The following is a 15,331-nucleotide window of genomic DNA, read 5'->3' as shown; positions in this document are numbered from 1 at the left end:
TCCCAGAACCCATGTGAAAAACACCTCCTATGTCCACCCTCACTACCCTTCCTTCCTTGAGAAAGGCCTATGGCTTGCAATCCTCCAGCACTCAACCTCTTGGGTCCTACCATGGCCCACTTAATTGTCTTTAAATGGTTCTGTATTTTCTAAATGGTCTTTTAAAATCATTCAACTATAAAATGCATTCATCAATATAACTTAAAAAGACAGAGGGCTAGGCATTGACTAGCATATGTAAGTCCCTGGGTCCAAAACCAAACAAGCAGACAACAAAGGACAAACGACAAGCAATTCTAGGGTACAGTTACTACTGCTACATGTAAAGGAGAGGAAGCAATTAATGAGGTACAACTCTAATAATATTTTCTAAAAAATACTTTAAAAATATAATTTAAATTCATCACACATTCTGACTACAAAAACATTTGGTTCCCAGCAGCCACTCCGGGCACTTACTCCAGGTCCAGGTGATCTAACACCCTCTTCTGGAATCTTGAAGGCACCTGCACTCACACGCACATATCTACACACAGAATATTTTATATGTGTATGCATACATACATACACAACATACACATAACTATGTATGTGTTACATATACATATATACATACATATAACTAAAAATAAATCAGAGCTAGAGATACGGCTCAATGGTTTAAAATGCCTGCTGCTCTTAACATGGTAGCATGTAACAAGCCAGAACTCCCAATTCTTCTGGCCTCTCCAGACATAAGGCACACAAACTGCACACTTACTTAAATGCAGGCAAAATAGTCATTCATTCACATAAGTATTTTTAAATGAATACATTTTTAAAAATAATAAACAGTTTTTCAATTGTGACTGAGGGACAAATAAAAAAGCACTGTGCCTGGGCATGGGCACACACCCCTTTAATCCCAGCACTCAGGAGGCAGAGGCAGAAGAGTCTCTGTGAGTTTGAAGCCAGCATAGTCTACATAGTGAGTTCCAGGACAGTCTGAGCTACACAGAGAAACCCTGCCTCAAAAAAAGAAAGAAAGAAACCATAAAAGAACTTCCAGAATGAAGTATGAAAAGGCTTCTTTGCCTGCTGTCAAGAGAACTTCACACAGGATATAAAAGTGGACTTAAAGTTTTTTCTATTACATTAATTTATAAGGTGGCATATAGTGAAAATGTTGGTTTCTTAAAAAAACCAATTATGTGAATATATTTTTGTTTTGATCTCGGGTGTGAGATATGGGGCTGCTTCAGTTTTTCCACAGCCCTTAACTGTGACTGTCCTATGCTTTAGGGAGGCTTGAGTTTTGCAATTTAATTCTGGGAACTCTGGAGAAGGCCTGGGGTGGCTACTGTCCCCACTGCTGTTGTGTTTGCTATTGCTGGTTTGCTAGATTGCTAGTTGGAGATATCCTGATGATGGAGCCTGGATGTGCCCCAAGGAACCTGATGACCCTAGTCAGCCGGAAGTAGTCTAGAGAGGTCTTTGCCTCCTTTCTCCTCTTACCTTCTTTCTCTCCAACCTAGTGTTGGGAGGTTAGAAGAAATTGGGGTGGAATAAGGGTTGGAAGGGTGGTAGATGGAAGAACTAATAAGAAATCCAGAAAAGTACACCCACAGGGCATGTGTTTGTAACGGCAGCAGCCGTGTGGGTTATTGGGAATTCATGGGAGTTGCTGTTCTCCTTTCACACTCTGAGTTCCAGGAGTTAAGCCAAGTCTTCAAGCTTGCTAGTACTGCCTTTACCTGCTGAGTCATTTCACTAACCAAGGGGACTTCTTTTATTAAGAAAAAAAAAAAAAGATTATTTTTATTTTATTTATGTATATGGGTGTTTTGCCTGTACATATATGTCTGTGATCACATGTGTACCTGGTGCCTCTAGAGGTCAGAAGAGAACATCAGGTCCCCTGGAGCTGAGTTATAGACAATTCTGAGCCACCATGTGGGTGCTGGGAAAGGAACCCAGGTCCTCGGGAAAAGCAGTCAGTGCTCTTAACCACCGAGTCAACTCTCCAGCACCGAGGAAACGGTTCTTTGAAATGCAGATACTGCTTGCTAACATTAGACAAGAAGACAAATCAGACAGCCTAATAAAAAACTGAGTAAGAAGTCCATACCAAGCTGGGCGGTGGTGGCGCACGCCTTTAATCCCAGCACTTGGGAGGCAGAGGCAGGTGGATTTCTGAGTTCGAGGCCAGCCTGGACTACAGAGTGATTTCCAGGACAGCCAGGGCTACACAGAGAAACCCTGTCTCGAAAAACCAAAAAAAAAAAAAAAAAAAAAGAAGTCCATACCATTTGTAAGAGCCCCGAGGGACATCGGAACCCACTTCTCCAAACTTTAATTATATCTTCCATATATTATTTCTAATCACAGTAAAAACATACACTACTTAAAACCAGTATATGAAGAAACCGAAATTCATTACTGACGCCTATACTCAAAATCTAAGCCAAGGGAATTCTCAAATCTGCAGAGAATAACCAGGCATTATTTTGCAGGGTACAAGAACAGTAGATTTACTACATTAGTGTAGAAGAGCGGTTCACAGGACGGAGTCTGAGGAAGTGCTGCAGCAACAGTACATATCTATAAAGTAGGTATAGAAGTTCCACTAATAAAAGCTGATCTCTAAAAAAATCTGAGCAGAAGCACTTCCGGGTTGCCACCGGCTGCTGGCTTTTGGTGCGATGAGGAAACTGAGGCCCAGAGAGGTTAAGTGTATTGGCCAAAATCAAACAGCCTAGTAGCTGTTTGATTAAGAGCCATGTCCCCCTTGTTCCCTTCACTCCTCCCTTGTGTGACTAAGGCACTATGATTTAATCTGGACCAACCCTGTGTAGAGGAGACAGCTGCAGCATCAGGCCTGGTTCCAAAGCATTGAAGAGAAAGACAACAACCTGGTCCCTACTGGCAAGCCTGCCTGAGAGGAATGACTATAATGATTCACTTGATGATGGAGAGGTTAATGAGGTGGACATGGAAGGCATCAAACAGGATCAGACCAGTGAGTGGATGATCTAGATGAACAAGCCAAGGTGGCCTCAGAGTGATTCCAGACCACCCCAACCTATTTTGCATCCACAGCCTCAGCCCCTCCCTCACTGTAGACCCAGCTTGTGGTTGTAGTTCCTAAAGCTTTTCCTTAGGCACTTTCTCAGCTGCTGCAAGGACAAAGTCTCCTTGGGCCCTTCCAGGCCATCAGTCTTCCCTTGAAGCCCAAGAGCCTGAGGTCATCCCACCTTCCTGGCTGGCATTTCACTCCTTGGTTGCCAGGCATGGTCCTTTCTAACCCCCTTTAATAAAGACACAGGACTGATGCTTTTAAAAAGAAAGGAAAGGAAAGGAAAGGAAAGGAAAGGAAAGGAAAGGAAAGGAAAGGAAAGGAAAGGAGGAGAGAAGAGAAGAGAAGAGAAGAGAAGAGAAGAGAAGAGAAGAGAAGAGAAGAGAAGAGAAGAGAAGAGAAGAGAAGAGAAAAAGGAAGGGAGGGAGGGAGGAAGGAAGAAATTAAAGTCTAAGCACAGCAGCCTCTCCCCAGCACCACCCCTAGAAACACAAGGTTGTCTACAAAACCAAAAGTATCTCTGGCTACCTGGAACATTCTGGAATTTCTGCTATACTAAACTTTCCTTAGTCAACTGATGTCATATTCAGCACTTTCCAGAACACAGTAATAGAGGAGAGAAGCAGAATCTAATCTAAGGCATTTACTTCCAAGAATATGACTGATAACTGGGAATCTTTCTGCTGGGCATAGCTGAGTTCTCAAGGGCCACAAGGTAAAAATTAGCTAAAAACCCCAAATGGAATGTGTATAAGCCCAGCTTCTGCTGCCTCTGTAAATGGTCTGAGTGCCTGTGAATCCAGAAATTAAGGCCTTCAACTTGTGCAAAATGGAGAGCCAGATCTGAAGTCCTCCCATCATATGCCACATATTCCATTTATACAATGCAAGGATGTACAGAGCACTGTCAACTGTAGACATCACAACATACTAGACATTTACCATGTCTTTCCTCCATTGGAGGTCACGTAACTACAGCTCAGTGCCTCACAAAGGGGCTGGCTCTCATTTCTTCAGTGATTTGTTCAATGAGTAAACAAATGAAAAGAAACAGGGGACTGAAATGAATATGAAAGAAGATATAATGAAGTGTCAATTGTAACTACAGAATTTTAAAACATTAACATCACTCTAAAAATGCACTGAAAGAGAGGCAGGAGAGAAAGCCAGAAGCCAAACTTAGGCTGCCCGGCTGCTATGCAGAACCATCAAGGAAACCCCACGGCAGCTGGCAGAGTCAGTGCCTGTTATACAACAGAACCAGGTAAGAGTAACACATTATTTTGATCGTGAGCCACCAAGATGATCCCTTTGAGTAAAAAGACTATCAAATACCCAAAATAACAGCTAAAGTATGTTAGGGGTCACCACAATACTGGGAACTATATTAGAGGGTTGCAGCATTAGGAAGGTTGAGAACCACTCTTAAGTGGTCAGGCTTGACTCTTTACACCATAAGAAACATTAAGAAAGCATTATAACCCTCATTAGTAACACTGTGACTTTGCTGCCCTTTTCAAAAAGAGAAAACCATGTGGTCCTTTTGTATGGCTTATTTAGAAACTTATGTAAATCTTTTTAATAAAACATTTTACTGTTCTAAAATAAACTAAACTAGGTAAATTATTTAGAGGAAAGTATCTCTCTGAGTTTAATACAGTAAATGGTTTTATTAAAGAAGACACAAAGCTCCAAACTACAAAGGAAAATATCCAATGATTCTATTAATACTCACAATAACCCACCAAAATATAAGAAAACTCAAAATCGTAACACTCACAAACCATTAAGAAAAATATCTCTAGCCAGCAGGATGACCCAATGGTTTAAGTGCTTGTGCACAAGTCTGATACTATGAGTGTGATTCCCCAGAACCCACAAACCATGAATGTAGTGGTGCATACTCAACACTGGCTTATGTGCCTGCTTCGCAGGCAGCCCATCTCCTGCCACAGTGCATTCTAGAGGCCAGAAGTCACATCGGCCTAAGGAGAAGAAAACAAAAGAACAACAACAAAACTGCCCGGCAAGGGTTCTCGAGTCTGTTCAGTATATCTCCAGTGCTATGTCTGTTCCACATACTTGCTCAAGCAAGATGGGAGGTGGAGACAGGAGACTGCCAGAAGCTCTTGGGCAAGTTAGTCTAGAAGATACAAAGCAGCAGACATAAGAGAGACCCTGCCTCAGTGCAGTAGAAGAGAAAAATCCGGAAAGCTGTCCTTTGAACCTCCACAGCTGCTCTGTGGCACACACAAGTAACAGTTTGAAAATTCTGACAGGCAGGCAAGCAGGATGGATGGATGGATGGCTGAAATCAATGGTTCTCAGCCTGTGCATTCCAACCCCCTTGCAGGTCACATGTCAGATATCTAGTGTATCAGATACTTACATTACAACTCATAACAGTAGCAAAATTACACATGAAGTAGCAATGGAAATGATTGTGTGGCTGGGGTCACAGGGTCACAGCATCAGGAGGGCTGGGAGGCACTGATTTAAACACTAAGCAAACGGGCTGGAGTGAAGCATGTGCTTGGCAAATATGTGAGCAGCACTAACAAACAGTACTATATACAATGGAAGGCGCTAAAGAGGAGGTAAGCATAATAAACACACAACTGAGAAAAAACTACAGACAATTCTCCCCAACAACCAATATACAAAATTATTATAGTTCACTAATAAGCAGACACACATACTGAAGCCATAATGAAATTCCTTCTCCTAGCTCCCAAATATTAAAACAATCTTAAGTCTAAGAGGAACAGGGGCAGAGAATCAGCACTGATTAAACCCTTGGGTATACAATTTAGTAATATTTAGTATATACACCCCAGAAGAAAGGTGAGTATCCCTGGGGGAACCCTACATATGTGCAGGCAGTTCTAAAGACGTTCAATAAGAAGTACTTTTTGTAGTGAAACACATACAAAATCCTCTATGTCCAGTAATAGAACTGTGGGTACCATGGAGGACCATGCTACAGAAGTAGTCAGAGCTGCCAGAGCCTGCACTCCCCAGTAAAAAGTGGCCTCATCCCTCACTTCACCCATAGTCACGTGACAATCCAAAGAAGTCACCCTTCTAGACAGATACAACTCAGCAGATACACTGTTCAGCAAGCAAAAGGTCCCCCAAGCTAAGAACACAGCTCTCTTCCCATTTCAGCAGAGATAAATCTCCACAATGAAATGTTCCGCAGAAAAAGCAAATCCCAGGAAGTAACTGTACAATATGTCACTCGTATAAAGCTAAAACATATTAGTCCTTCTGTGTATTGCTTACTGATATATATACATAGCAAGCAGGTAAGTGACTAATTCAGGACAGTAATAAGAACTGAGCAGGCTTTACAAGAACACCACAAACAAAAAGTCCCTAAAGCTCCTAGGTAAAAGCGTGACAAGGTGGGAGAAAGGTAAAAAAGTGATTGTCAAAGATGTCACATTTTACTTTAATACTCAGCAAAGAATGAGTGAGATATAGAAACTAAAGTATATGAGAAGTAGCTAGAAACACCCTGTTTTTCTGGTGAAGGGATTATTTACAACAAAGAGTCCTGGAACTCTGAGGTGGTTATCAGAAATATGGATAGGCAGTGGCTGGGCTTGGTGGAGTAGGAGTTAAGGAACTCACAAAAAAAAATTTTTTTTTTTAAATCACATATAATAAATTACTAGACAAAATGAGTCAGGGAAGAAGAAACGTGGGCAACACTCATTATAAACAGCCAGACTTAAGAAACATTCCAAACATTCCACCTAATACCTAGTATACATGAGGCCCAAGGTTCGATCCTGATACTTAGAGAGAAATCCTGAATATTGCATTCGCCAGGACAAACCTCATGGGAAGGCCTGAGTGTGCACAGCATCCTGTCTCTGTCTCACAACAATACACTTGAGATCAACAACAGAAAGAAACCTGGAAATTAATCACACTCCTAAGTGTTTTAAGTTACCAAGTATAAGAAATGTTAGAGAATACTTTGAAATAAACAAAAATGAAAATATACCAATATTTATGAGATGTAGGTAAGTTAGAAAACTCTTATTTATTTACACTGTCACTGTCTTCAGACACACCAGAAGAGGACATCCGATCCCATTACAGATGGTTGTGAGCCACCATGTGGTTGCTGGGAATTGAACTCAGGACCTCTGGGTGAGCTGTCATTGCTCTTAACTGCTGAGCTATCTCTCCAGCCCAGAAAGGAAAACTCTTAAATCAGTAACCTAAATTCTCATGTAAGCTAGATAAAGAGCAAAATAAGTCCCAGATGGGGACAATTATGATAACAGAGATTTAAAAAGAAAAAGTGAGTCAGGCAGTGGTGGCACACACCTTTAATCCTAGCACTTGGGAGGCAGAGGCAGGCGGATTTCTGAGTTCGAGGCCAGCCTGGTCTACAGAGTGAGTTCCAGGACAGCCAAGGCTACACAGAGAAACCCTGTCTTGAAAAACCAAGAAAAAAAAAAAGTGAGACACAAAACAAAATATAGGGGGAAAAAAAAATCAATAGCGCACAGGCTCCCAACTTAGTCAGCTAGCGCATGCAGTCTGATCTATGGGGTCAGTTGTTATTCTTAGATTACTGGTGGGAAACCAAGAATAAAGATGTTAAGATACCTGCCCAAGTAAAAGATGCTTAAAACCCAGGCTCCAAGTTTTAAACACTCTTGAAAACTAATACTATACCCCTAAATAGATTAACTCTTCACAAGTATTTTGGCTTAAAATATGAAAACAAATGAAACTCTGAAGGGAAGGGGAAGGAAGGAGTCAACATGAAAAATCTTATGTAACTTTCTTCTGGGTAGGTTAGATTTCAAATTCATTCACTCAGATTTCATTCATTGTCTTACTAATGTTCCATGTGCTTGGTATTTCTGAGTTAAATAAGAAAACAGAAGGGGCTGGAGAAATGGCTCATAGGTTAAGAGCAGGTGTTGCTCAGGCGTTCCGAACGGTCAGTTCCCAGCACCCACAATGGGCAGTTCAAAACTTGTAACTCTAGTTCCAGGATCCCTGATACCCTGGGACTCTACATCCACCCACCACACACATCTGGTACACACTCACAGTCACACACATAAATAAGACATAAAATAGCCTTTAGAAAGGAAAAGGGGGCTGGCTAACAAGGTCACCCGGTGAGTAAGACACTTGTTGCTAAGTGTGAAGACCAGACTTTGATCACAGAGACGCACAGAATGGAGTGGTCACTCACTCCCACAAGTTATCCTCTGACCTCCACATGGTCCCCATGACATATATGCACCAACACAGAAAATAAAAATGGATAAAAAGGAAATGGAAGAAATTTAAATATGTGAGTAAGAAAAAAAATTGCCAAAATATTCAAGTACCTGATCATTCTAATGCACAAACTATGGAAACCATGTCAGGACAATCCTACCGTGACCACACAAGTGCTGCATACAGTGGCATTAAGCACTGTCCAGCAGCAGGCTAAACGCTAACATACTAAACATTAACTTCCAACCAAGCCTACTTCTCTCTAGATACAGAGGAAATCTAGTTTTCAGTTTGGTACCAAATCATATAGAAGATTTCCCTAAAATCATTATTTAATGTTGGCAGCCAATGAACTAAATTAAAAAAAGAAAAAGAAAAAAAGAAAGAGGCAGACACACGGTTGTCTGAAAGCAAATGTTTTTATTCTCCACTCCGTAACTGTAACCCTGGAACGCCATCCACATCAACTGAAAAGCCAACAGCTGAATGAAGTGGTTCACTGGCTCAAACTACCCTGCTGGTGGCCTGCCACACCCCTCAGTGGAAGGCCCAGGAGTTCACATTTCTTTACTAGCAGGCTCCTGGCTGTCATGACAAAGTCACTCAGTGGGAATGGATACTAACCGAGGCCAGCCAACCAGAGCTATCACATTTCTCTTGCCAAGGGCTGACGGGATCAAGAATCTCACAAACACATGAGGAAGACCCATGTGAGGAGATAGCGAGAACGAAACCCCATCTCAGGAAAACCCAGCCCTACTTGGAGACTGCCTCATCTATGGCCCTCAAGGCACAACTTTACAAGTTTGCTCAAAAAATGAGCTGCCCCAAATCTCCACATCAGGACTCTTTTGGGGCCTGCAAAGACAGCTGAAAGGGTAAAAGAACTTGTACAATAACCAGGCAACCTGAGTGTAATTCCTGGAACTTGGGTAAAGGTATAAAGAGAAAGCCGACCCCAGGACATTCTCCAGCCCCTACAGCAACTGTGTCTCTATGTTGAGCCATCCATCACACCGTCCCCAGCATTCCTAAACCAAACCCATTTTATCTTTCTAAAAGGCTCCAATTTTGCCTTAAAAAACAGAGAGAAATGATAAGACATGTGATCCAGTTCCAGTCAATGAGAAGGACAGATCTACATGCAGACCTTCAGGAAAGACTGCCTAACACTTTTCTTGTGGATATGGCCACTTTGGGATGAGGTTCCTGGAAACTGCTTCCCAGCTATAAGAGGACCACAAGACAGCCAAAACAGTGAGGCGACAAAACAGGTGAGACTTCAGTGAGCCTCCCACCCAGTACTCAGGTCAGCAGGCTCTGAAACTGTCCTAACTTTAACTCGGTTGATATTCCCTAACAAGGTCTATGATAAACATATGCTGATTTATTCAGATGATAATTTCCCCAAATACATGGAGGGGGGGTTGGGGGAGGAGACGGGGACTGACAAGGTAACTCCATTCAACTCACACGAACTCAGGGGATTTCTATAAAAGCAGTGTGCACTGCTACCACACATTTATACTCAGTATAATTTAACAATGTTGACTGTTACAACTCATCCAACAAATAGAAAATTCTGAAGAAAACTGTTCTTAATGGTAATTACCTGTAAGAAACCAGTGGTCAACTTTCCAAGTAAATTCTAGATAAGCTAAAAAGCTAAACACTAAAAACACTAAAAATGTTTAGATAGTTAAAACAGGAAGAAGAAATGAAAAGAAATGCAGAAAAGCGAGTGCCTGACTTGAATGTTGAAATATTTCTCAGGGCCTGTGCCTCACTTTCTGCTATTCAAATCTAAAAACAATGCCCAGCATAGGACAACTACTCAAATTTATTAAAAATTAATAAAAGTTGGGGTGGACAGGTGATTCAACAGTTAAGAGCACTTGCTTCTTTTACAGAGTTATAGTGTTTGATTCCCAACATCCAACAGGTTCCAAAGCTGTCCTCCAGCCTCCACAGGAACCTGCACTCAGGAGTTTTATACACACGCATAGACACAAGTAAAAAAGAAAATGAAAACTTAATAAAAGCAAATGAAATATACATTATCATGCACATCATAAAAATACCTTAAAATGAACACAGACTATATGATTCATCTATTCACACTTAATAAAATCTTGGGACTCTGAGGCCAGCTGGCCTAGTGTGTGTGGCAGCAAGAAGAGACACTATTTGTCTAAACTGACACCCAAGGTTGTCTGTCCTCTGACCTCCAAACACACACCACAGTACTCACTACCACGCCAAGAAAAGCACAAACAAATGATATTCGCACTTCATACAACACGTATAGCCTCTCAATGAAGCTGCTGGCAGGGTTATAGAAGTCAATCAACATGCTTCAAGGAGAGGGATCACACAGCCTTATGACAATAATAAAAACTAATAATCAACATCTTCTGAGCTGCTACTATGTACTGGTCACTATTCTAACGCTTTATATACACTGACTCATCGAATTCTAAAGTGCCAAAGAGAATACTGCTCTTAATCTCCTACTAGAGATCAACAGATGAACTAATCTGACCAAATTAGCTACAACTCTATGCCTGCCTGCTGCCATGCTCCAAGCCATGATGGCCATGGACTCTAACCCACTGAAACCCTAAGCACCCCCAAAACTCTTTTTTTCTACAAATTGTCTTTGCCATGGTGCCTTATCACAGCAACAGAAGAGTGAGAACAAGCCCATATGTGGTCCACTGACCTTTCAGGCACACTGTGGCACACATGAGTGCCTGGGCACGTACACACATACATAAATATATGAATATAATAAAAGTATTTCAAAATAAATTCTAAAAGCAACAAGAAAGCAAATTAACTCCAAAGGAAATAAAATGCTGAAAAAATTGGAAATAAAATTATGCAATCATGTTACTTGGCTCAGCAAGTAATGTTATTTATATGTTCATATGTAGACAGAATTAAAAAACTATAATCTTAACTCTTCAATAAGTCAGTAGCTTCCAAAAATTAAAGTTAGGAAATGGTAATTTTATGTTTTTAAGAAAAATGTAAGAATCAACAAGCACCTCTCATATACCAGAGGACTTGAGCTCAATTCCAGAGTCCACGTCTGAAACTGCCAGGGCTGTGGAGCACGCAAGTGAGAGGCAGAAAGAGGCGAGTCCCCAGGGATGCCGGCCAGCCAGCAGAGCCACACAGGCAAGCACCATAAGAAGGATATCAACAAGGAGGATACCAAGGTTGACTTCTGGTTTCCACTCACAGGTACTCACACCTACGTAAGCACACGTGTGTGTGCACACACATTCAGAAGTGCCAGAAAAAATTAGTTTAGTTGAACACAGATGAGGTAAGGTATGGCAAGGGAATGCTATTTTAAAGTAAGTCTTATAATACATTTGACTTTTAATGTTGCAATGTGAGCTGTAGAAATTAAATTGGAAGAAAAATATGTATTCATAATAAAAATAAAACATGCAGAAAACCACAAATGAACTATAAATTTATAAATCTTAAACAACCAGAGAAAATATGTCTACATTTTTAAGTCATTCAGCCTTTGGTCATTATATTCTAGAAAATTAAGTTCTTCTAAACTACATATGCTACTTTGTAATTGAATTATATGTTTGCACCTGGCCAGAGGTCAACACTGGGTGTTGGTCCTTACATGTTGTTCTCCTTGAGTTTTGAAACAAGGTCTCTTATTGGCCTGAAGCTCATGGGACCATGCTAGGCTGACTGGCCAGTGAGTCCTTACCACCCAAGTGCTGTTGTTACCAGAATGGCAGCACACCCAGCTTTTTGACATGGGTGCCAGGGATAGAACTTGAGTTCTCTCATTTGCATCTCCCCAACCCTCATTATGTTATGATGACCTCCTCAGTAATTACATATATATCATGGGAGACAAAGTTCCCTAGACCATTCTTAGTGTCCTTTTCACTAATGTCCTCTTGGTACAGGGCTAGTCATACAGAAAACACACAAGTTTGTTTTCATTATGTGCCAAGTATATGTTCTGAGAATGGTATGCCTGCACATAAAGGTCGTATCAGCCTTAGTGTTGTTCCTCACTGGGGTCTAGGATGCCAGGCAGGCTAGGCTGCATGGCCAGGATCCCCAGGGAGCCTGTGTCTGCGCTCAGCATAAAATTTTAAGCAGCCATCACAATGCCTGTCTTTTTTTCACAAGTTCTGGGACTTAATGTGTGCATGGTGAGCACTTTATGGGCTATCTCTTCAGCTTTCCCTTTCTTTGCTAAGACAGAGTCTCACTCTGTACCCAAGCTGTTCTCAAACTCATAGCAATACTCTTGCTTCAGCTTCCCAAATGCTGAAAATAGAGGCATGAGACGTTACGCCTGATGTGCTAGAATCTGATGCCAGAATTAAATCCCATTTTTAAAAAATCAGGTATGGTGGCATATGCTTGTAATGCCAGCACTGGAGAAGCAGTGACAGGTAGATCACTAAGGCTTCATGGCCAGCTGGCCTGTCCTACTTGGCAAGTTCTAGGCCAGTGAGTTAACCTGTCTCCCCAAAACAGAATGGACAACGTCTGAGGAACAAAACCCAAGCCTGTCCTTCCGTAGGAGCGTGTGCTGACAGAGTGTGCATGCACACACACACACACACACACACACACACACACACACACACACTAGCTTCCATACACACCAAGAATTCTCTTGCCAAAAAAAAAAAGGAAGAAACATATCTTCATAATATATTATTAAAAGTCAGGTTACAACAGAAAGTAAACAGCTGCTATTTCTTAGCAATAGGATTATCTTTCTTCAAAACGCCTTCCAGAATTTTCTTTAGAAAATTAGTAACTATTTTTGGAGTTGGAAAAAGTGTTATCCTCTTAATAAAATAGTAACAAGGGGTTAAAAATGCTGCTCATTTGGTAAAGTGCTTTTCTATCCCTGAGTTGTACCCACAGCACAATACAGAGCAGGTCTGGTATAATCCTAGCACTCAGCAGGTAGAGGCAGGATGCTGACAAGTACATAGTCATCCTCAACTCCATAGTAAGTCTGAGGCCAGCCTGGAGACAGAGTGAGTGAGACAGAGACCAGCACAGATAGATAAGTCAAGGGAAACTCACTACGGCTCACACTAATCAAGAGGCTTAGGCAGGAGTGCCTTAAGCTTGATGCCAGTCTGGCCTATAACAGCAAATATCCCATCAGAGAGAGGGGGCACAGGGAGAGAACAGAAAGACAGAGCATGGAGGGAAGCAGGAAAAAACTCTAGTAATGTCTCAATGCACAATGGCAAGAATTTGGATGGTGAATGACTCACATACTGTGGCTGGACCTCATATTTTCTCTAGGTTTCTTCATGCTCCTCTGTACTGCTCTTTGCAAATTTGTTCTTTCAGTCATTACTGAGGCCATGTTGGGGGCTAGGCTCTCTTCCAGGCACTAAGGATTTAATACAATATACAGTGTCTTAATTGTTCTTTAGTAGGGAAGACAAATACTAAAAACAGTTGACAAAAAAGTACTTCTCTTGGTAATACAGAAACAAGCACACAGCACTCTTTCTTCTACTTCAAGGATGGTAAAGAAGAATCAGAGGATAAAGAGGCCGAGCGACTCCAAGACGGGTGGGATGCCTGTTGGGAGAGGCCTCAGGAGGACACCAACAAACCTGAAGGAAGTGAGGCCGTGCTGAGAACCATCCAGGGAGAAGACACAGGGATAAAAAGGCCTTGAGATGGTGTGGGCTCAAGAGGGGAAAGAAGTGAGAGAGAGGATAGCGATGCCACAGATGCAGGAGGAAGCCAGGTCCTTGTCAGGAGTATGAACATCAAAGGTAATACAGAAGCAATGAGGTCTAGAAGGTTAGTTTGCCTGCTGCATGGTAACAGATTCACTGAGGAGGGAAAGGAAAGGAAGCAGGAAAAACTGAGATCACCATCCAGGCAAAAAAAAAAGATGCTATCTAATGTGAATGTATTTTCATAGTTGATCCAATTTAACGTGTTGGTACACCAGTGTAAGGAGGAAATCAGAGAGAATTCCTAGGTTCTCTGACAAGTCATGGGGTGAATGCTGGCATCACTAACCTAGAGCTGAGCAGTGAAGAAACTTCTGAGTGGAAGAAATCAAGAGACAAATAATGGACATGTCTAATGTTAGATAACCACTAAACAGTCTAGGCAAATAGACTTTGGGGCCAGCTAGGATGTCTAAATATAATAGCTAAATGTTATGGGACTGCACGGCATTTCCTAGGGATGAGCCAGAGGGAAAAGTGAAGCAGGTGAGGATACCTCTGAGGTGAGCCACCATCGGGAAATAGGCAATAGAAGGGGAAAGGTTAATAGACACCCAAGAAACCAAGAGTCACGGTTTCCTGTGGGAGACAGTGATCACATGACCGACGCAACTAATGAGTAAGGCGGTCAAGGGCTGGACGTGCTGACACTGACAAGGAGAAGAAATCTATGTTCAAGAGGACATCAGAGGACGTCAGGACACAGACATCTCTTCCACGGTGCCTGGCTTTAGGGATGAGAACTTGCCCATGGCTCCCTAGCATCTTGCTACCTCGTGGCATAGAGTCAGTGTGTAACAAGTCCCTCAATGAATATGAAATCTGAAAATTGTTAGGACTTCAAATCAAGTAAGAAACCCAAACAAAAGCCCGGCTTTCACAGGGTGGGGACAATGTTATCTCAGAATTAGAGACTGGCCTGTCTACAGAGCAAGTTTCAGGCCAGCCAGGACTGCATGACACCCTGCCTCAAATAGGGGAGGGGAGAGGAAGAAACCCAAATACAGAGCTTAAACACTCCCACCCGCCGCGCTCCAAGCCTGATGAAGCCAGCCTGGGAGCAGCACTTCCTCCTCTTCCTTCCCCCCGCAGAACACCTACCTTCCTCTCCTCCTCTCTAATCCAGGGACTGGTGCCTGGCTGGCAAGTGCTCTCCCATTCAGCTCTACTTTAGTAAGTGACTGAACAAAAAGGAAAGACTTCCCTTCATAGCTGTCAATTTCCCAAAGATTATAAATGTAGC

The 15,331-nt window shown here is 42.0% G+C and overlaps 1 protein-coding gene and 1 pseudogene across 4 annotated transcripts in view; one reads left to right on the top strand and one right to left on the bottom strand.

Annotated features, from left to right (window-relative positions):
* Ttc19 (tetratricopeptide repeat domain 19) overlaps positions 1-15,331 on the bottom strand; it is a 36,385-nt gene that overhangs the window by 10,362 nt on the left and 10,692 nt on the right. The gene's annotated exons all lie outside the window — the stretch shown is intronic.
* LOC110305311 lies at positions 2,682-3,015 on the top strand (annotated as a pseudogene).

The sequence above is a fragment of the Mus caroli genome, chromosome 11 (genome assembly GCF_900094665.2).
Source record: "Mus caroli chromosome 11, CAROLI_EIJ_v1.1, whole genome shotgun sequence".
NCBI classification, from domain to species: domain Eukaryota; kingdom Metazoa; phylum Chordata; class Mammalia; order Rodentia; family Muridae; genus Mus; species Mus caroli.
This window is presented reverse-complemented; position numbering and strand designations above follow the sequence as displayed.